Source organism: Ranitomeya variabilis, chromosome 3 (genome assembly GCF_051348905.1).
Source record: "Ranitomeya variabilis isolate aRanVar5 chromosome 3, aRanVar5.hap1, whole genome shotgun sequence".
Lineage (NCBI taxonomy): Eukaryota > Metazoa > Chordata > Amphibia > Anura > Dendrobatidae > Ranitomeya > Ranitomeya variabilis.
Window position 1 is genome coordinate 707,127,001 of NC_135234.1, and position 24,225 is coordinate 707,151,225.

The window sequence follows — 24,225 nt, forward strand, 5'->3', positions numbered from 1 at the left end:
CGTGCCATCAACATAAGCTCAGTGACTGGCTGCAGGGCTGTCCACGCGATATCATTGCAGCCAAACAACAGAGTTCGTGGCAGACACAATGCTGGATCCTGGACACAGTATTTATCTTTTTACATCTAATTGTGTCTGCAAACAGAAGTTTCCTGAAAGAGGAAAACCCCTTTACGGGATGTGCACTCGACGTCTTAGATGCTGGTGTACCTGCCGAGTTTTTGAAAAAGACGTTTCACGAAAATGCCGGTGATGTTTTTCCTGAAGCATTTGTGTCCATGAGAACATTTTTTGCGGTGTTTTCTTTTTTTTTTTTTTTTTTTTTTACGACTTGTCTGTATAAAATAGTGAGCAGCTTTTCAAGCAGAAACTACCTGAAAAATTGTCAGGTTACCTCGTTTAACTGCTTTGCCTCTTTAGAAGTCTGAAAAGGTGAAAGGGATTCCCTAACAAACAGGCAATCTCTGCATGTGTTGTGGCTATCTAACGGCCGCAAATCATGCAGCCACTGGGACTCGAACATATTATACAAACACACCCCAGATATTCGGATAACACCTGAGCATGCTCGGATAAGACGTTCGCTCATCACTAGTGCTTGGTGCCATTCTTCACGGCCACAGTGTGGTTATAGCCTGCTCCTGCCAGTGATTCAGCTGCTCCCTGTCAACAGAACAGCTCTTCTTTTTCCGGGCTGCTCTGTCAACAGGGCGTGACTGCCGACATCATGCTGATTAAGCCGGCTGTCAATTAGTATGATGTTGCAAATCCTGCCCTATCAACAGAGCAGGGTGGAAAGGAAGTTGCCGCACTTTTGACGTGATTTCAGCAGAGACAACTGAATCACTGGCATGAGCGGCCTGTGATCTGCCTGTTAATGCTTAGGCATATTTTTTTTTTTTACAAAGTCCCAGATATCCCCTTTAAATGTATTTTATTGGTATTTTATGTGATATACCAACACAGTATTTGTGAAGTGTAAAGGAAATGATATATGGTTTTCTAATTATTTTGAAAATATAAATCTAAAAATTGTGACGTTTATTTGTATTCAGACTCCTATAGTCTGATAGCCATGACCAATTGCCTCCAGAATCCACATAATAAGTAAATTGAGTCGAACTGTGTGTAATTTATTCTCAGTATAACTACAGTTGTTCTGTGATGGCCTCAGAGGTTTGTTTGAGAATATTAGGAATCACACAGCATCATGAAAACCAAGGAACACACCAGACAGGCCAGGGATAAAGTTGTAGAAAAGACTAAAGCAGCAGGGTTAGGTTATAAAAAATAGCTCAAGCTCTGAACATCTCAGAGAGCACTGCTCAATCCATCATCTAAAAATGGAAGGAGTATGGCACAATTGCAAACTTACCGAGACTTGGCCGTCCACCTAAACTGACATCCCAAGCAAGGCAAGCACTAATTAGAGAAGCAGCCAAGAGGCCCATGGTCACTCTGGAGGAGCTTCAGAAATTCCACAGTTCAGGTGGGAGAATCTGTCCACAGGAGAAGTATAAGGCTGGAGTCACACTAGTGTATGGCATTCGATGCGATATGCTAATGACTCTTGGCTCCTACTCTGCTGTGAGTGGGAGCTGAGTGTCAGTTCTACTGTGATCCTCTCGAATGACAGAATCTGAGAACAGCGGAGGTGGTGGAGAAATTAATTTCTCCATCTCCTCTACTGCCGGCATCAGCGTATATCGCACTGCACTCGTGTGATATTAGAGTGCAGGGCGATGTTTCACTTGCACCCATAGACTTGTATGGGTGCGAGTGAGCTGAGTCTCACTGCCAATCGCTGCATGCTGCCGAATCGGCATGAGAAAATTATCGCAGATCTGAGCTGCCCCATAGAGTAACACTGGGACGAGTGCACTGCGATGTTTTATCTCATAGCACTTGGCCGTGTTATACGGTAGTGTGACCCCGGCTTTAGTCTTGTACTCCACAAATGTGGCTTTTACAGAAAAGTGAAAAAAAAGAAAGACATTTTTGAAGGCAAGACAGAAGAAGTCCCGTTTGCAGTTTGCAAAAAGCCAAGTAGGGGTCGCAGCTAGCATGGGGAATAAGATGATCTAGCCAGATGAGACAACTTTTTGGGCTAAAGATGGACATACAAGGTATTGACTCAGGGGGGCTGAATACAAATGCACAATTTTCAGATTTATTTTTTAAAAAATATATAGAAAACCATGTATTGTTTCCTTTACACTTCACAAACACTTCCTACTTTGTGTTGCTATATCACATAAAATCCTAATGAAAATACATTTAAGTTTGTGGATGTAACAAGAAAAAATGAAAAAGTTCATGGAGCATCAATACTTTTCCAAGGCACTGTCTACGCCTCAGATTTCGGAGAGCGGAGTTCCCAACTCCAAGCCTCACTTCTGGAGGAGAATACCTCTAATGTAATATCATATAGTGGCGCCATATGGTGGCACACAGAATGCTTACAGATTTGTAGGACAGAACCGACAATGAAGATGAGCAGAATAATGTAATTTTCTGTGGAAACGTTCATTACCATTGTACAGTTCCATTATTATAATCCTTATAATGGTTGAATTATGTGACCAGAGTAAATAGCAGGATACTGAAGCTCTCATTTCCTATTATTTTATCACCAGTGTCATGTACAGCGCAGAGCAGCAGCTGCTCAAATAATATTGTGTTACACGGAGATAGTAATGGCCATAATAGTTATAGCTTTTCTGCAGATCATACATCAGGAAGGAATTAATAAGGATCAATTACCATAATACGTCCATTCTTCACTGGCTCTATTTTGTCCAAAGCAGGAATATTAATTTTTCTTTCATTTATTCATCACTTGTAATCTTATTTTTTACCATATTGATTGAAATATTATGATTTAATGTAAAAATCATTAGTTTTCTTAATATAACATTATTATTTTTTTTTTTACTGATATCACATTACTACAGCAGAGTCATGTTACTAACCGTAGGATCCAAATTACATTTTTTTTTTTAGAAACAGCACCACTCTTGTTCATGGGCCGTGTCTGGTACAGCAGTTCAATTCCTTTAGGGTATGTGCACACGTAGAATGGTCGTCTGTGGATTTTTCCACAGCGGATTTGAGAAATCCGCAGGGCAAAAACACTGTGTTTTTCCTGTGGATTTATAGCGGATTTACCGCGGTTTTCGTACGGATTCCACTGCGGTTTTACAACTGCGGTTTTCTATTATGGAGCAGGTGTAAAACCGCTGCGGATTCCGCACAAAGAATTGACATGCTGCGGAATGTAAACCGCTGTGTTTCCGCGCGTTTTTTTCCGCAGCATGGACACAGCGTTTTCGGTTTCCCATAGGTGTACATTGTACTGTAAACTCATGGGAAACTGCTGCGGACCCGCAGCTGCAGATCCGCTGCGGATCTGCGGCAAAATCTGCATCGTGTGCACATAGCCTTACATAGATGACACATGAGACAAAAACAGTCCTTGGAAGTAGATAATCTCAGATGTGTGAATGTAGCCCTAATGTTATCATACATATTAAATTAAGGTTTTACGGTTACATGTATTTTTTTTTTTTTACAAAACGTTGATAATGTTCTTTTTTCATATCATATTCAATATTAAAAAACAAAATTAGTAATCTTGCAATTTTCACACTAACCACGGGGGCTTTTTTAGATTCAAATTACTTGTCCTTTCAGGAAGAGTTTTCAGCAGGCTCCTTATCTTCAGAGGCAGGATACAATGAAAGGTAATACCGCTGTACACAGCTGATAACATAGGCTCCACCAATCACATTGGGTGATGTCATAGCTGACTCTTTTCCCCCTCCCGTCACAATAACCTTTTCAGACGCTCAATGGATGCCCCAATACAAAAGATAGGGACGGGGTCTGACCATTGTAGCTATGTACATGTGTTGTTTCCTGTAACAACAGGATGTTAGAGTCTAAAAAAAAAAAGTGGCCAGTGTGAAAATTGCAAGATTAATTTTTTTTATTTTTAAAACTGATTGTGATATCAGATAGGTAATTTTTCTGATTAAAATTTACCTTTACAGCTGGCTGATTCAGTCAACTTTGTTAGGAAAGTTATCATGTATAGGGACGGGAGAGAGAAAGAGCTTTCGTCAAACAATTAACATGTATGGGCTGTTATAGTCATGGACTAGAGTGGTACTGTTTCTATAAAAAAAATCATGGGCATCTGCCCTATGGTATAACCTAGGGGTGGGAACCTTTTTTCTGCCAGTGGCCATTTCTATATTTATGTACTAAAAGTGGATTCCAGCTCGCCTGATTGCAGTTCAATTGAATTGAGAAGGAGCACGGAAAACGTCCTCACCCAGACGTGAGCATGCAGTAGAAAAACGATGAATTCCAGCTCCAATAAAAACATACATTTATTCAAAAAATCTTAAAATTACATAACCACAAATGAAAGGAGAGCTAGTGGTTTGATAAACAAGGTTGCGCATTTGGGACTACAAAGACGGTGAACTGCCCAATCCTCGGCCCGAGTACTGCAGTCCCTAGGAATCTGCATGGGACCGATGCTGGTGGTTCCCCACCCATGGTGTAACCCAAGAGGTGTGAAGGGACAGGGAAAGAGCCCAATTTTTTCCATGTCCAATGCTTTGCTCATAACAGAGCCTCTGTGGCCAGACTGATGACTCACTATCTGTGTGACGTCAGGTGCCAGGCAAGAAAATAAGACGGTGCGCTATCAATCAAGGTAAATAGGCTAGTGCTGGGCGGGAATAACCTAGTGAGGCAGAGGCACAGGAAGGGCTCTGTCACACCTAGAGCTCTTCAGATAGTTTTCTTCTCCTATTTCTGTTCTCCGTGTTTAGTGTGGCACACGCAGACACACAATGCAAATATTGAGTCCCCTTTTTATCTGGTTTCAGATGTGATTTTCATATTGCACACAACTGTTACTTGCCACAGGTGAGTTTGAACGAGCATCACATGCTTGAAACAAAATTGTTTACCCACAATTTTGGAAAGGTGCCGACAAATTTGTCAGGCCCATTTTGGGGCTTTTGTGTGAAATTATGTCCAATTTGCCTTTTTTTTTTCAGTTTTTTTTTTTCTTGTTCCAACACAAACAGAGGAAGTAAACATGTGTATAAAAAACATGTGTAATTGCAATAATTATCTGTTACTATTTCAAGGGTTTATTAATTAACTCAGTTGTTAGCTTTTCTCTTCACATTCAGTTTTACAATCAGGAACCAGTTTACTGGCTCAGATAATGAACAGCCATAGCTTTACATTACCTTCATTACATGGTATCTCATTACATGGTGTTTGGACAAATGGCTTCATCTGAGAACAGATACTGCTTGTTTTCTAAGGTAAAGCTCTGTTCACACTGGTATAATGGTTTCCATTACTAATGGAAGCTCTACGACTTGCTGAATCCATTACACTATAGATCCAAATGGAGCCTGACGAAACCCATTGAGATATACTTCCTTCAAGGTTTTGAGGTTTCTGTGCTTGCTGCACTATACATATACAGTACTTGCTGTCAAAAATCATGGCGGGAATGAAACGCCCAACTAATGGGCAAAACGACAAACTGAACATAGCTGGGAGTGCTAGATAGGATCTTACTTCGATATCAATATGAATGTGATAGAATTTCAATATCTTTTTATTTCACTCACTTATAGGGCCATTACTTCCACAGCACTTTACAGACATCATCATCAATGTCCCCATTGGGGCTTACAATCTTCATTACCTATCAGTAAGTCTTTGTATTGTGAGAAGAAACCAGAGAACCTAGAGGAAAAGCAAGTATACACGGGAAGAACATACAAACTCCTTGCAGATGTTGTCATTGTTGGTGTCCTTGAACTTAGGACCCTAATTTTGCAAGCTATAGTGCTGCTAACCACTGAGTCACCATGTTATTTTCCTATGGCATGGGTATGTGAACCACAGGATGGAGGATGGAGATAAAAGACCAGCCCTGGAGGATCCTGTCCCCTATATAATTGGTTTTCATAAATCAGAAGAGCTGTAAGCAAGGAGACGAAGAATTGGACCAAGGATCATGGAAAAGATGTAGAGAAATAACCCTTATCTGGACCTGGCACCCAATGGGGGCATATTTTATCTTTGCTTTAAAGACACCTTTCTTCTATGTAAGCCATTTTATACACTTGTGTTCAGAAGTTTACATAGCCTGGCAGAATTTTTGCTTTTTTGGCCTTTTTTCAGAGAATATGAATGATAACACCAAAACGTTTTCTCCACTCATGGATAGTGGTTGGGTGAAGCCATTTATTGTAAAACAACTGTGTTTTCTCTTTTTAAATCATAATGACAACCCAAAACATCCAAATGACCCTGATCAAAGGTTTACTTACCCAATTCTTAATACCGTGTATTGTCCGCTCTAACATCAATGACAGCTTGAAGTCTTTTGTGGTATTTGTGAATGAGATTCTTTTTTTCTCAGATGGTAAAGCTGCCCACTCTTCTTGGCAAAAATCCTCCAGTTTCTGTAAATTCCTTGGCTGTCTAGCATGAACTGCATGCTTGAGATCTCCCCAGAGTGACTCAATAATATTGAGGTCAGGAGACTGAGATGGCCACTCCAGAAGCTTCACTTTGTTCTGCTGTAGCCAATGACAGGACGACTTGGCCTTGTGTTTTGAATCGTTGTAATGTTGGAACGTCCAAGTACGTCCCATGCACAGCTTCCAGGCTGATGAGTGCAAATTTGCTTCTAGTACTTGCTGATAACAGGCTGCATTCATGTTTCCTTCAACATTGACCAAGTTTCCTGTGCCTTTGTAGCTCACACATCCACAAACATCAGCGATCCACTTCCGTGCTTTACAGTAGGAATGGTGTTCCTTTCATCATAGGCCTTGTTGACCATTCTCCAAATGTAACATTTATGGTTGTGGTCAAAAAGTTCAATTTTGGTCTCATCACTCCAAATTACCTTGTTCCAGAAGTTTTGAGGCTTGTCTCTGTGCTGTTTTGCATATTGCAGGTGAGATTACTTTGTGACATTTGCGCAGTAATGGTTTTCTTCTGGTGACTTGACCATGCAGTCCTTTTTCTTCAAGTGCCTCCTTATTGTGCATCTTGAAACAGCCACACTACTAGGTTTCAGAGAGTCTAATATTTCAACTGATGTTATTTGTGGGTTTTTCTTTGCATCCCGATAAATGTTCCTGGCAGTTGTGGACAGACTTTTTGTTGGTCTACCTGACCATGGTTTTGTTTTTACAGAGCCCCTGATTTTCCATTTGTTAATCACAGTTTGAACACTGCTGACTGGCATTATCAGTTCCTTTAATATCTTTTTATATCCCTTTCCTATTTTATACAGTTCAATTACCTTTTCCCATAGATCCGATGACAGTTCTTTTGCTTTCCCCATGACTCACAATCCAGAAACGTAAGTGGCTGGATGAAAGATGGAGGAGTCTGTCTGGATCCTTGAGCTTTTATGCACACACACTGATTACAGGAAAAGAGGTCACAGGTGAGGATGTTACCTTTAGTAGCCATTCAAACCCATTTGTGTCAACTTCTGTGCATGTTATCAGGCCAAAATCACCAGGGTATGTGAACTTTTGATCAGGGTCATTTGGATGTTTTGGGTTGTCATTATGATTTTAAAAGAGAAAACACAGTAGTTTGACAATAAATGACTTCAACCAACCACTAACCATGAGTGGAGAAAAAGTTTTGGTGTTATCATTCATATTCTCTGACAAAAGGCCAAGAAAGCTAAAATTCTGCCGGGGTATGTAAACTTTTGAGCACAACTGTAGCTGTCATCCATCCTTGTCAGAAATAACACATTCATGGCCTGATATGCTTATGATGCATGGAATGTAATAATTTCCATTCCTTCAATAGACTTAATTTATTAAGGCGTTTACTCTTTCAGATATCTAGACTTAAATTGGTAAATTGAATTATTTGGAAGATTAAGAACAGAGTTGGAAATGAAACACATCAGATACTGAAATTCAAGACCTATCTCAGTCATCTCCAGGAAAAGTGCATGTAAAATTTGGCAAGTGAATAAATGATCTTACCTTGTCCAGAAGGCTAGTACTCACTGAGTCTCATCTGTGATATTAGACATCCTGCATCGTCTGGAATAATGAAACAACAGAATTACAAGTGCGAATGTGTAGGTAATGTGAATCTAGACACATTGCTATGTATTTCAGGCACAGTACTGGTGATGGATATAGAGGCATTTTCTGGAATATTTGCCAAACGCCGGCCTTTAAAAAAGCAACGAATGTGATTGCAACCTGTTGGAGAAGACATTGGTTTGGCTAAATCTCTTAAATCATGTAGCAAAGGTCTTTACTTGGTCTGACATGGACTTAGAGCTCGTTCAGACGAGCGTATCAAACATCTGTGTGTTGTCCGTATGCAAAACTGATAGTGGACAGTGAACAATGCAAGTCAAGATGGTAGTTCACATGAATGGTTTTAGACTCGGCCAATGGTCTCCATTAATGTTGATCAAGCACTGAAATGCTCAAGTGCTTGGTACTGGAATAGAGCACGTCGGACGCTCGGACTTGCTTGAGTCGAGTAGCGAACAAAATGTAAAGGAATGGCAAACTCAAGCATGTTTCTAGAGTAAAAATTCTCTCTCTCTCTATGCCTCGCTCACATAATTAAAATGAGCTTCATACGGTGACACGAGCACTCGAGCACCACGTGATACTCGGCACTGCTCAATACTTGATTGAGCATCCCCATGCTCCATTGTATCGAGCCGAGCATTCACGGCCATCACTAGTTCCCATATATAAAAATCATAGGGCCAATATTTTGATTTGTATTCTGTATCAGAGTAGCCCATTATAAAAGTCAATGTGTGCATAAAAAATGGATCACCTATGTGTGACCATCCGTATGTCATGTGATTGTTGGGTTGGGGTCAAGAGACTAACGGTTAATTTGGACATCATGGTCTGTACTTGGACCATGAATGTTGGATGTGGCCAAACTTGGTTAACCTGTATGAAGACTAAAAAGTAGCATGCATGTCCTTTATTGGGTTTTCTAGGAAATCCACATTAGGCTTTGTACACAATAGGTTTTTCAAGGAACTTGTGAAGCAGAAACTGAGAGGAAACTCCCTAAATCCTCCTGCAAAGTTCAAAACTACACAAAAACTTTGAGTTACTGCTCTGAAACTTTGCAAAAAGACTCCTAGGGAACATACACTAAATGAATGTGCACATAGAATTTTTTTGTAGAGTTTCTATGGAGTCGGAGTATTTTTGATTAGTTTTTATAGAAGAAATTGTCAGCCGTCAGAATTTTCACATACAAAGCATCTGCAGGAAAAAGGTGACTGTATTCTTCAAAAGCGGTTTCGCAGGGGTTTTGCCATCATTTTCACAGTGGCTCCATTGCCGGCGTCTTTTTACTATATGCTCTATTAAGAGATTGGTTGGCTTCTGCATGGAAGAATGAATATAACACTTCTTTGAACCGCTCTAGGCTTACCAAATCCTGAAGCAGTTTAAAGAAGAAACAAAAGCCTAAACATATGCACAGGAATTAGCTTTTCCATAGACAATCATATGTTCATTCCTTTTAATGTTTTTTGATAGGTTTCCAGGTGGTTATCAAAGTGGAAACTGCTTGAAAAAGACGTTGTGTGCACATACCCACTGAGCAGAAACGCCTTTTAAAAAACTTTTTTGAGTAGTTTTGAGATTTGGAGAAGGTTTTCCACTTAGTTTTTTCTCAATTTATGCACTGAAAACTCATAAAAATACTGTCTGCGCATAGACCCCAAAAGGTGAAACTGAAAAGGAGAAGATACAGATTAGATATTAGATAATTATTTTTTGATAGTGTGGGTGATCAATGAGCGGAACAGGCTGCCACAAGAGGTGGTGAGTTCTCCTCCAATGGAAGTCTTCAAACAGAGGCTGGACAGACATGTATCTGGGATGATTTAGTGAATCCTCCATTGAGCAGGGGGTTGGACACGATAACCCTGAAGGTCCTTTCCAACTCTAACATTCTATGATTCTATGATTCATAGAGAAACAACAGGATGATACGACACGTATCAAGTAAAGAAAAAGAATGCTGCCATTTACAGAAAGTACTATAATAAAATAACAAAAGCACACTCAAAATTATCCAATAATCCAGGTTGGTTTAATTTTTTGTCGAGAATACAAATATCCCACATTATTATAAAAAGCCAACATTTTCAATGATCTGTTCTATTTAAACCCATTTTCCAATGCATTTATCGTGATTTATAACTACAGACTACTTCACCAAAATGACAGATGAAAGCCTCATCCAAATGCAAACCTTTATGCCACTGCTCATCCATCGCTGAGTCACCAAACAACAGAAGACGCAGATTCTCAATTCTCAACCCGCTGTCATTTAAATCACAATTTTAATGAGCCATGGATTAGCTCGCCCATGCCGTCCTTTCTGGCCAAAATGTCAGTGTGTGAAACCTGCCTGTTGGCAGCGTTTATAGAATGTGTATGGCACATGTGCCTCTAATCTAGGCAGGCCATATGGCCACTTTTTTTTTTTGCTTTCTTGCATGGCAGAATAATTTAAAACAAAGTTGAATATTTTATACAAGCAATTGTCTGATAACACTCACCTCCTACAGATCATACTCTGAGCCAAATGCCCTGTGATTTAAAGACAAAGAGTCGACGTGAGCGGCTAAGCTGCATTTCTTTGTATTGTATGATGTCATCTGGGAGAAGTGCCTTGATGGAAAACGATGTTACCATGAATAATTTAATCCGCAGATATGACAAAGGATCAGATCAAAGCTCCATTTGAAAAGACTTTATTATGAATGCTTGTTAAATCTGCATGATCGGGTCTCCGAATATTTCAAATACTTCAAAACCATGTAGCTCTAAACAGAAACGCCCAACAAAATAGAGATGGCAGCAGTACTGAGGTTCATACCTCACTGGTGTAGGTACAAAGATGGGAGAAGATATGGTTCCAGCAACCACAAAAGTAAAATACATAAAGGATGGAAAAGTAGAGGAGAGAGACATTGGGTCTATGCGTTTTGTCTTGGTCATGACAAAGTGGATCTAAAAAAAATTATGTTTTTTTACATTTCCCTGGTTTTAATGTTTCAAATAAATGTCAGGATTTTTTTTCAATGGCGTTAGTGAAAGCACTATAATTGATACTCGCACTGAAATTTTGCAACAAATGTGTGATGTGTGAACTCGCTCTTAGAAATGAGTAAGCAGCAGCCTACTAAGATCCTGTAGTTCTCCTTTAAATTCCATGTTTGCCATTCTGTGCCGGTACATGTACATTGCATACTGCTGAAACCTGGATGCATATGTGTCCTATCTCTTAAAAAATTTATCTCTACTCCCATTTGCCTGTGAATAGAACGGCATAATTACACCTGGCACGCTGACAGCACCTTTCAATGCCATGTACATCTGTTTCGAGGCTGCACTATAATAGTCATAAATATGATTAACAAGCGAGTCTTTGTTCTCTAATGACTATGATTGGCCGGTCAACGGAGATTTACTACTCTTACAAAGCATTTATGAGCCATTATCTACTCTAAGTTTTCCTCCAGACAACGTACAGTACATGACGCTATATTGTCCTTGTAGCAACATGGAAGGAATATTGACCAGTGAATATTCCAGATATTTTCAATGGAAAGGAAGGAATGAATGAATCAATTAATTAATGATTCTAGATTCTAACACTTAATACAAGAACAAAAGAAATAGCATTTTACACCTGATTCATATTTTACAGAACTTATGCATAATTTTTCTATATTGTAGACATCTATGAACTTCAGTGATACATCCATTACCTAATGTTCTTCCGATTAATATGGGTGGGTTGATGGGAAAAAGACCATCTGGTTTATTCTGAATATTTAATAGACATAATCACTCGAAACTTAGAGATTAGCCCATAATGTTTTTCCCCAAGAGCCACACCCTCTAAACCATGGTTTCCATATGCCGAATGACAGCAATCTAGAAATAGCAGGAGGTGGAATACATGGTTCTGGTCTGGAAATCAGAAACTGTGTATTACCCCAGTGGTTCTGGATGTATTTTTGGCCAGTGGTGCTGCTAGCACTGTGGACTGATTGCACATGTCTTGGTCTCTCAGTGTCAGTAATCATCATATCCAGTTGTATCTGAACCCTTGGTCTCGGCCAGTGATTTGTGGTGGCCCGGGTATCTTACTAGCCTACAAACACCCCAGTTATTGGCTAATTGGCCTGGCAAATAATGGAAATGTTATTACCAGGAGGATAGCAGATCAGAGCTGAAAAAGTTAGACAGACGGATGGTTAGAGCAAGGTCCAAGGTCAGGCAACGAAACATCTACAAATAGAATGCAAGGCACAGATAAACAAACCACAAAGTAGCTGAATGTACGTCTGGTAGAGGTCTGGGAGAAACAGCCCAGTTAAGTAGCCTGGCAATCACCTGGGATAAGGAACACCTGGAGACAGCCAGCGCCTGCCAGGCTTAGATTGGATGGCCGAACTGTCAATCAGCACACCGACAGCTCAGCACGCCCCTGCACCAGACTGGATGACTGAGCTGTCAATCAAAGCACTGACAGCTTCAACATGTCCCTGTACCAGTTTGGACTGCTGAGCTGTCAGTTATTGCATCCTAGACACATGAAGGGGTGTAAATGTCAGTGTAAAGCCCTTGAATAAATATATATAGGCCCATGCTGTGCCTTAAATTAGTCCTATCCCTTGCCATTGAATAAATACAATAATTGTCCCTCACTATGATCCTTACACAAAAAGACTTTAAACGATCACTTAAGATACATGGCCTCCACATCATCCTCCCCTATAAAATTTTGCATCCATAACATCCTGTATTATACACTATGACCACTTCATCATCCCCCTTTATGTATAATAACCAGCATAGTACCACCCGTATGAATTATACACTATCACCATTCTCCGTTATGTTCTATAACTATCACACCCCCTCTTATGAGTTATACCCACCACATCATCCTGTGTTCTTAATGTTGTCCCCTCTCCATACTGTGCACCTTTTTACACTGTCCTCCATGCTGCCCTCCCTATATTCTGTGCCTCCTCTTTACACTGTCTTCACATCGCTGCCTATTCTGGATAGTGTGCCCCCTCTTTACAATGTCCCCCATGCTGACCCCTTTCCATTCAGTGCACCTCACTGTCCCCCCCTTTCTGACCCATCTCCGTACTGTGCCTCCTTTTTACACTGTATTCCCCTCGCTGCCACATCTTCATACTGTTCCCTCTCTTTACACTGTCTTCCCTTTGCTGTTCATCTCCCTTCTGTGCCCCTTTATACACTTTCACCCTCATACTACTCCCTCTCCATACTTACATAGTAACATAGTTATTAAGGTTGAAGGAAGACTTTAAGTCCATCTAGTTCAACCCATAGCCTAACCTAACATGCCCTAACATGTTGATCCAGAGGAAGGCAAAAAAAAACCCATGTGGCAAAGAGTAAGCTCCACACTGGGGAAAAAAATTCCTTCCCGACTCCACATACGGCAATCAGACTAGTTCCCTGGATCAACGCCTTATCAAGGAATCTAGTATATATAACCTGTAACATTATACTTTCCAAGAAAGGTATCCAGTCCCCTCTTAAATTTAAGTAACGAATCACTCATTACAACATCATACGGCAGAGAGTTCCATAGTCTCACTGCTCTTACAGTAAAGAATCCGCGTCTGTTATTATGCTTAAACCTTCTTTCCTCCAGACGTAGAGGATGCCCCCTTGTCCCTGTCTCAGGTCTATGATTAAAAAGATCATGAGAAAGGTCTTTGTACTGTCCCCTCATATATTTATACATTGTAATAAGATCACCCCTTAGCCTTCGTTTTTCCAAACTAAATAGCCCCAAGTGTAATAACCTGTCTTGGTATTGCAGACCCCCCAGTCCTCTAATAACCTTGGTCGCTCTTCTCTGCACCCGCTCTAGTTCAGCTATGTCTTTCTTATACACCGGAGACCAGAACTGTGCACAGTATTCTAAGTGTGGTCGCACTAGTGACTTGTATAGAGGTAAAATTATGTTCTCCTCATGAGCATCTATGCCTCTTTTAATGCATCCCATTATTTTATTTGCCTTTGTAGCAGCTGCCTGACACTGGCCACTGAATATGAGTTTGTCATCCACCCATACACCCAGGTCTTTTTCATTGACGGTTTTGCCCAGAGTTTTAGAATTAAGCACATAGTTATACATCTTATTACTTCTACCCAAGTGCATGACCTTACATTTATCCCCATTAAAGCTCATTGTGCCCCCTCTTCACACTCTTCCCCATCCTGCCCTATCTACATACTGTGCCTGATCTTTATAGTCCTCACGCTGCCCCATCTCCATAATGTGCCCCTTCTTTACACTGTCTCCCGAGGCTTCCCCCTCTCCATACTGTGCCCCCTCTTTAGACTGTCCCCCATACTGCCCTCTCTATATTGTGCCTCTTCTTTACACTGTCTTAACCTCGCTGCCCCATCTCCATACTGTGCCTCATCTTTTCACTGTCTTCCCTTTGCTGCCCCATCTCAATACTGTGCCCCCTCTTTATGCTGTCCATCATGCTGAGTCCTATCCATACTGTGCCCCCTCTTAACAATGTCCCCCATTCTGCACACTCTCCATACTGTGCTCTCACATTGCCTTTCACTCTGTACAATGACCCTTGCTCCTCTATACTAAAAATCCCTTTTAACTTCAGTTCTTCGGAGGACTTTTTTTTAATCAGATACATTTTTATTAACAAAATACAAAACATCAGACAAAGTCAATTTGTCAAAAGTGAACAAGTACAGATATTGCAAAATATCTCCCTACCCCTCCCCCAGCTCCTCGGAGCACTTACCGTCTCCCACATCTTCACTGCCTCTGCGGTGCTCGTGACAAGCGACATCAGCAGCATGAAGGGGTGAACTCATCACGCTGCAGCAACGTCAGCTGTGTGGTCATGCTGCTGAACGTTGGGGCTGAGAGCTAATTGGGGCTCTTCTGACCCCCAAAGTTACAGCACACTCGCATCTACGTCTGTCAAGAAAACAAATGGACGCAGGGAATCTTTTCCACCGCACCTTCGCAAATATGCAGCTGGAGACAGGGGGCAGAGATGCTGGACACAGGGGGCAGAGATGCTGGACACAGGGGGCAGAGATGCTGGACACGGGGCAGAGATGCTGGACACAGGGGGCAGAGATGCTGGACACAGGGGGCAGAGATGCTGGACACAGGGGGCAGAGATGCTGGACACAGGGGGCAGAGATGCTGGACACAGGGGCAGAGATGCTGGACACAGGGGCAGAGATGCTGGACACAGGGGGCAGAATGCTGGACACAGGGGGCAGAGATGCTGGACACAGGGGGCAGAGATGCTGGACACGGGGCAGAGATGCTGGACACAGGGGGGCAGAGATGCTGGACACAGGGGCAGAGATGCTGGACACGGGGCAGAATGCTGGACACAGGGGGCAGAATGCTTTACACAGGGGGCAGAGATGCTGGACACAGGCAGAGATGCTGGACACAGGGGCAGAGATGCTGGACACAGGGGCAGAGATGCTGAACACAGGGGCAGAGATGCTGGACACAGGGGGCAGAGATGCTGGACACAGGGGGCAGAGATGCTGGACACAGGGGCAGAGATGCTGGACAAAGGGGCAGTATGCTGGACAAAGGGGCAGGATGCTGGACACAGGGGGCAGAATGCTGGACACAGGGGGCAGAATGCTGGACACAGGGGGCAGAATGCTGGACAAAGGGGCAGAGATGCTGGACACGGGGCAGAATGCTGGACAAAGGGGCAGTATGCTGGACAAAGGGGCAGAGATGCTGGACACGGGGCAGAATGCTGGACACACGGGGCAGAATGCTGGACAAAGGGGCAGTATGCTGGACAAAGGGGCAGTATGCTGGACACGGGGCAGAATGCTGGACACAGGGGGCAGAATGCTGGACACAGGGGCAGTATGCTGGACACAGGGGCAGTATGCTAGACACAGGGGCAGTATGCTGGACACAGGGGCAGAGATGCTGGACACAGGGGCAGAGATGCTGGACACAGGGGCAGAGATGCTGGACACAGGGGCAGAATGGAGATATGGGGTATGATGAAAGACATGGGGGCATGACTGGAGACAGATGGGGAAGGATTGGAGACACAGGAGGCATGATTGGAGGAGACACTGGGGGCAGAATTGGAGACAGATTGTGCAGGATCATGGGGCAGGATGGATACGATGGAGACAGATGGGGCAGGATGGGGAGATCATATGGGGCAGGATGGATACTCATGAGGGCAGGATGGGAGAACATATGGCTGACGCCAGGAATGAGACACACGGGGGCCAGGATGGGGAATATTATTACCATAGGGACTAATTAAGGGATATTATTACTGCAGTGATGTATTTATTTTTTGAGGACACTGTTTAAATGGGGGGGGCGGTCTTGTTACTGTGTAGAGTGACACTATGTCGCCTCTTTTTCTTTATGCGGTGTAATGTAGAAGTTGGGAAAAATTAAGTAATGTGTTCTACAAGCGGAGCTCGAGATAACTGTGTTTATTTCCTGCAGAAACGAGTCCTGGCTGGAAGACATGATGGCGGTCTGTGCTGGATGAAAGATGAAGGACTTCACCTAGAGACGTCACTGGTAAGTCAGTGTTACCTATACACTGACACTATACACTGTATACTATATACAGAGGTCCTTTGTATAATTTCACTAGTGATCACTGTATTATCTGTACACAGACACTGCATACTAAGTACAGATCTCCTGTGTATAATGGCACTTATGGTGATAGTGTGGTGCTTTTTTTTTATTACTGATCAGAATTGTAGTATTCAGTAACTATGTGGTGGTAATATGTGGTCTGGACATGGTGTTGCGGTATTTGTTCCTTGTATGTGATATTATTCGATCACTGTGGTGGTAATATGCGGTCTGGTCATGGTGTAGCGGTATTTGTCCCTTGTATGTGATATTATTCGATCACTGTGGTGGTAATATGTCATCTGGTCATGGTGTAGCGGTATTTGTTCCTTGTATGTGATATTATTCGATCACTGTGGTGGTAATATGTCATCTGGTCATGGTGTAGCGGTATTTGTTCCTTGTATGTGATATTATTGGTCATTTTAAAAATTGAAAAATAAATAAAAATATACCTAAATTGTATTGCATATTTTAACAATTATTTAATAGGTTACAGCAGAGAAGGGCCTCACCAAAAGAGTCTACCGTGTTATGGTGGCGGCTTACAAAATCTTTTGGCCAAAACAAAAGCTGCCGGCTATATGTGTGATCTGGTGATGGGAACTGTTAGGGTATGTGTCCACGTTAAGTAAACGCTGCGTGTTTGACGCTGCGTGGGGCCACAGCGTCAAACACGCAGCGTCCAGATGTTCCAGCATAGTGAAGGGGATTTTATGAAATCCCGTCTCCACTATGCGTGGTAACACGCACCCGGCGGCCCTGCGACTCCGGACATGCGGCGCTTCTTTTAAGATCGCAGCATGTCCGTGTTCCTTGCGGCAGCTGCGCCGCCGCAAGCTATAACACAGGGCCCTATGTGTGGGGTGCGATGATCCCGGATGTGTGCAATGAACACATCCGGCATCATCGCGTCACAGTAGGGGGCGGGGCTTAGCGCCGAGCGGGTTTGCCGCTCCGACGCAACCGCCGGCCATCCTGAAGGTGGACACGTACCCTCAATGTGTGATTGGTGAGAAGTGGAGTTTTTCTAAGAGAGAGCGGTGGGACTGTGGACAGTTTGAGGGGTGGAGCGTGGAGGCGGGGCTGGGGTGGAGCCTGGGCGGAGTCTCAAGGGGGCCCCGAAAATTTTGCCAGTATGGGGCCCCGAAATTTCTAGTGGCAGCCCTGATGCCAGGTTAGTTATTTGTCCTAGTGGAGGAGACGGGGTTTTAAAAATAAATATATTTTTTTTACTTCACACTGGTGCTACCCCCTGAAATCTGCCACCCTAGGCACCCTAGTGGTAAGTACAGCCCTGTTCATAGGAATTAAATTTTACTTTGTAGTCAGCACTTTCTGTAACCTATGTAGAAAGAAGCATCTGAGGAAGCATCGGGGGACACTTTTAAGTGGCTCAGTTGTTTTCTGAAGAACTTTTCCAATTCTTACTGACAATATTAATTGTTGTACTATGCAAAAGCTTTCATATAATTCTGCATTCCATCAATACTTAGCGCCTGCCAATCATAATATTTCCTAGAATATGAAAGTACAGCAAGATTAATAGCTGGACTCTTGGTTGTGCCTTATATGAAGTTTATGGTATATTGTACAATTAGATCACGAGAACATACTTGGATATATAAACCGCTTGAGATGAAAAATCCAGATTGGAAAAGATGATCATGAATATGTAGGAGTGGAGTTTGGCCTGATTCCTATGGCAAACTGAACTCTGTAAATCTAAAACAAGATCATTCAGATGAAAATGTAATAAGCGGATTCAGGCTTAGAGGACAAACACAATTCCCTGAATTCCCCAATAGGCAAGAAGATGAAACATACACGGTCGATATAATCATATTTTCTTTATATGATGTATTTACTGGCAGCCCCTCCATGTTATTGAAGCATTTATCAAATGTGCAATGTAACATCCAATCTAGTGCCATTCTCTGTATTTATCACATTATGATGACGGCAGCAAGGACCCATAACAAACCTTCCAATACTGTAGCCTCAATGTCTCTTTTATCTTGCCGTTCATAGTTGCCATATACCGAGAACTCACTGCATACAAGGATGCACTTATGAGTCCTTGCAACATACGTGGACACACTCATACACACATTTATCACACATATGACTGCACTTATTCTTACACTAATCACACACATGGATTTATATATGTAGATATCACAGTATCCTCACTGTGTTTAGCTGGTGGTGCCAGCAGCAGGGCAGGAAAGTCGGGTCACTAGAGTAAAGAGAAAAGCTGTTCCAGCACTCATCAGGCGATCCACATAAAAACACGAGTTAATTAAAAAAAGTTAAAGTAGTAATCTATCGAAGCATCTAAAAAAAACAGAAGCAGAGAACATGTTCTCTGGGGCTTTATGTGTTTTGAAACTACGAATTTTGTGTTCTTAGTCATAACACTAATTAATGTTTTTATGTGGATCGCCGAATGAGTGCTGGATCAGCTTTTCCAATTACTATGGACATTCATATGTTCACTGTGTTCAGTAACAACGTGGATCCTCTCACCACCCCACTCACTATAATTAATGTGACAATGGCAGTCCTTTTAAATCCTCCCCCCCGATAAGTGATAGAGACATATTCATCAAGTGAAATACTCACCTGTTCACATTTGCATTTTTCATTTCCATTGTTCTTTTCCTATGAAAACGAGATCTGTCTAATCAAAGACACCAGTGGCGTCCTACAAACTTCAATGACAGTGAATGACTATACATAATGGGGTTTGTCAGGTTGTCATTCATTCATCATACAAAAATAGTCCTTTTTTTTAACCAAATCTGTGATGTAGCCTTGAGTGCAGATCTGAACAGAGCTTAAAAGCAGAAAAGTTATAATAGTTTATGTGGATCTGGTCTATATTGTATTCTGTGATATGGATGCATTATTAGATGAGTCCATGTAAAGTGAATTAATGCAATGGAAAAGTCTGGGATGGTGCCAGTGGGAATGTCAAGGTGTTTTTTTATATCACAGATTTTTTAAACTTAATTTTTAACTATTATATCTATTGTTCTTAACTTTTTTTTTCCATTTTTCTTTTACCATTCACCTGTGGCTGTTAGATCACTATTAGTATTTTTCTGCTCACAGAGGATTGCTGGGTGGACACAGAGCATGCTCCTGTCCTTCATCAGGCTTCTAGAAGCCCATGAGAGCTGTGTTAAGCATTTTATTTTGTCACATGGAGCTGATTTCAATTTCCTATCACTTCAGAGGGATCGAGCCTCACCTTTTTTCTCTTCTGCATTCCGAATACCGGATAATAATATTAATATGCCTGAGACTTTTACTGAATCGTAAAACATATTTTCATACCTATATTACCCTAGAGAATGAGATTAAAGGACATCTGTCACCAGCTTTTGCTATGAAATCTGAGAGCAGCATAATGTAGGGACAGAGACCCTGATTCCAGTGATGTGTCACTTACTGGCCTGCTTAGAGCAGTTTTGATAGAATCCAGGTTTTCTCTGCTGTAGATGTAGCAGTGCTATAAATGCTGAGCCCTGTATAACCCTGCCCATACCACTGATTGGCTGCTAGCTTCCTGTGTACACAGTGTGGGGTTACATACTTTAGCTGGACTGTCTTGCATGTGGCATCTAGTCCAGTAGTGATAATCTCCTGCTGATAAAACCCTGATTGTACTGAAACTACAGCACATCAGTGACACATCCCTGGAATCGGGCTCGCAGATTAAATTGCAAGAACCCACTGACATATTCACTTTGACATTCAATGTATACTAAATGGTAAATACCATAAAAAAAGCAAACAAAAAACAAACAAACAAGAAACATTCCATGACCCAAAAATAGAATAGAATGTAATCAGCTGCTATATTTGCCTCAAAGTGGTATCAACAAAAATGTCAACTCAACCCAAAAAACATGCTGTTCCAAAATATCTAAAAAAAATTGTGGAAATGCTTATTCCTTGTAACTGAAAATTGCTCATGCGCGCCATTACATTTACCACAATTGGTTCATGTGCTGGTTGTGTCTTCATCTGAAAGAGTCCTGAATTAAATAAAACCAATAAGGCATTTTAGGTGCTAGTGCATTATTATCTCCAAGAAATAAAGCAAGGCGCAAATGGGATCTCGTCAATCTGGACCCCACTGATCATCGCTTAATGACATGTAAGAAGTCTGTCGAGAAACCAGATGGCTGCTTTATGCTGTAATCAGCGAGGAAACAATCATGAATTATTAACTAGAGTCATCGGTCTTAGTGTCATCAATGGTTCATAGTAAATGAATTGCCAAAATTCGGCTTCTATAAAGCAGCCCCCACATGATAGAGACATAAACGTAATTATTTCTCCTGTAGATTGCTTCCAGCTTTCGGTCCAGTTCAGAAGGCCTTATTGAAAATGGGGCCAGTTGTGACCATAAATCGCGGATGCGACTGGCTCTGTGTGCTCATCTGCGGACAGGAGCTGCCATTCATTGCATGCATTATTCTGGTCCGTTTGCAGCAATTTTTTACATGTAGACTCTCAGTCCGCATGGAAAATTGGCATGTACATTGTTACACTGGCTATAATCCACATTCACCAAAAGTCAGCTCATCGCTAGTGTGTTGAGGACTCACAGCTTGCACAGATACAGTCATAGCCGAAAGTGTTGGCACCCTTCAAATTGTTCTAGAAATTGAAGTATTTCTCCCCGAAAATCATTGAAATTGCACATGTTTTGTTATACACATGTTAATTTCCTTTGTGTGTATTGGAATAGCACAAAAAAGTGAGTTTTTAGACATAATTTCACACAAAACCCCAAAAATGGGCAGGACAAAATTGTTGCCACCCTCATCTTAATATTTGGTTGCATACCTTTCGGAATAAATAACATCAATCAATTGCTTTCTATAAACATCAACAAGCTTCTTAGACCTCTCAACTGGAGATTTTGACCACTCTTCTTTTGCAAACTGCTTCAGGTCTCTCTTATTTGAAGTATGCCTTTTAAGCAATTTTAAGATCTCTCCAGAGGCAACAAAACAACTTAAAAACATCTTTGAACCTCCACCATATTTGACTGAAGGTACTGTGTTCTTTTCTTTGTAGCCCTCATTCTGTTTTCGGTAAACAGTACAGTGATGTGCTTTACTATAAAGCTCTATCTTGATCTCATCTGTCCACAAGATGCTTTCCCAAAAGAATTTTAGCTTATTCACATATATTTTGTCAAACAGCAGTCTAGATTTTTTATGTTTCTGTGTCAGCAGTAGGGTCCTCCTGGGTCTCCCTCCATAGCATTCAATTTCATTCAAATGTTGTCGAATAGTTCGCACTGACACTGATGCATCCTGAGCCTGCAGGACAGCTTGAATTTCTTTGGAACTTGATTGGCGCTGCTTATCCACCATCCGGACTATCCTATGTTGCGACCCTTCATCAATTTTTCTCTGCCTTCCACGTCCAGGGAGATTAGCTATAGTGCCACAGGCTGTATACTTCTTGATTATGTTGTGCACCGTGGACAAAGGAACATCAAGATCTCTGGAGATAGACTTGTAACCTTGAGATTGTTGATATTTTCAACAATTTTGATTCTCAAGTCTTCAGACAAATTCCTTCTTTCTTTTTATCTGGTTTCAGATGTGAGTTTAATATTGTGCACACCTTTTACTTGCCACAGGTAAGTTTAAAAGCATGTTTTAAGCATCGTATGCTTGAAACAAAGTTATTTACTCACAATTTTGGAAAGGTGCCAATAATTTTCAAGACCTAATTTTCACGACTCTGTTGTCAGGTGTCCCGGGACCAGGTGCTCCTTCCCTGTCCCTGATGCTAGTGGTTCCCCCAGATTACTTCTGATGGTGAAGATGCTGTGGCCACGTACCTTGCATTAGATCCTGAATCTGCCCTCAGTCTGTACCCTTCCCCCACTCAGGGAAGAGGGGAGTAGTAGTGTACCGTAATACACCAACCAGACTAACAAGGTAATACAAACAGGGATAAAGGAAACTACCAATCATACAAATATATTCACATAAACAGAGGCAAACACAGGGGAGTAGAGGATGGGGTAAAACCAAAATAGGAGAAGGAGGGGGATAGGCACACAACCAAAACCTAGCAACAGTCTCAGATAAATCTACCAAATGCGTTCTCAAACAACAACAAACCACAATTTCCTAAACCATGCAGCTTGAAGCTATCTGGCAATGAGTGCTTGCCAGAGCCCAGAATATATAGGAGAAGTGAGTGGCCAACAGTGAACAGCTGAGAGCCTAAATGCAGGAAAGCTTCCAAGAGCTCTCAACTGAGCAGATTAACTCCTGCATTGCTAAAAGAAACTTACAGCATTTAATATGAAGGTGAAGTGTTTCTAATCAGTGCAGGAGTAGGAGAAATCAGACACTGCCGGCTTCTGGCTCCTTTCTGTTGTGATACACCCATGACACTAATACAGTGTTCTAGGTTAATAATTGCAGTTTATTTGTAAAAATTGGATGCTATATGAATAATCCATAAGAGATCCAATTTTTTTTGCACACCCATAGACTTCAATTGGCAAGGGTCATCCGAAAAATGGAAAAAGACTACTGCTTGCTGTCAATGTGCTGTTCGTTTTGTGTGGTATCAGATTTTAACACATACAACACATTATGTATAAAACGGTCGTTTCAACGAGCCCTAATTACCAGCGCCCAGCTCAGCCTAAGAGGCCATGTGCACACGTTCAGGATTTTTCACGTTTTTTTCACGTTTTTTCGCTATAAAAACGTGATAAAAACGTGAAAAAAACGCTTACATATGCCTCCTATTATTTACAGGGTATTCCGCATTTTTTGTGCAAATGTTGCATTTTTTTCCGCAAAAAAATCGCATCGCGGAAAAAAAAGCAACATGTTCATTAAAAATGCGGAATTGCGGGGATTCCGCACACCTAGGAGTGCATTGATCTGCTTACTTCCCGCACGGGGCTGTGCACACCATGCGGGAAGTAAGCAGATTATGTGCGGTTGGTACCCAGGGTGGAGGAGAGGAGACTCTCCTCCACGGACTGGGCACCATATAATTGGTAAAAAAAAAAGAATTAAAATAAAAAAAAGTGATATACTCACCCTCTGATGGCCCCCGAAGTGTTCCCGCCTCTCCGATGCATGCTTTCTCTTCCGTTCCTATAGATGGTGTGGTTCAGGACCTGTGATGACGTCGTTGTCTTGTGATTGGTCGCGTGACCACTCATGTGACTCACGCGACCAATCACAAGCCGCGACGTCATCACAGGTCCTGAACCGCACCGGCATCTATAGGAACGGACGCCGCTGAGGAGATTGGCTGTCTGCAGAGGGTGAGTATAACCATTTTTTATTTTTTTTTATTATTTTTAAACATTCTATCTTTTACTATAGATGCTGCATAAGCAGCATCTATAGTATAAAAAGTTGGTCACAC

At 41.8% G+C, this 24,225-nt stretch overlaps 1 protein-coding gene across 2 annotated transcripts in view; it reads right to left on the minus strand.

The window, feature by feature from the left end:
• The window catches only part of FRY (FRY microtubule binding protein), a 396,668-nt gene that overhangs the window by 342,012 nt on the left and 30,431 nt on the right, over positions 1 to 24,225 (minus strand). The window contains exon 2 of one of the 2 annotated variants that reach the window (XM_077298259.1): positions 8,070 to 8,129. The exons of the other annotated variant lie outside the window; for it this stretch is intronic. The gene's annotated coding sequence lies outside the window, so the exon portion shown is untranslated. The remainder of the gene's footprint in view (positions 1 to 8,069; positions 8,130 to 24,225) is intronic. 2 annotated transcript variants of the gene reach the window in all.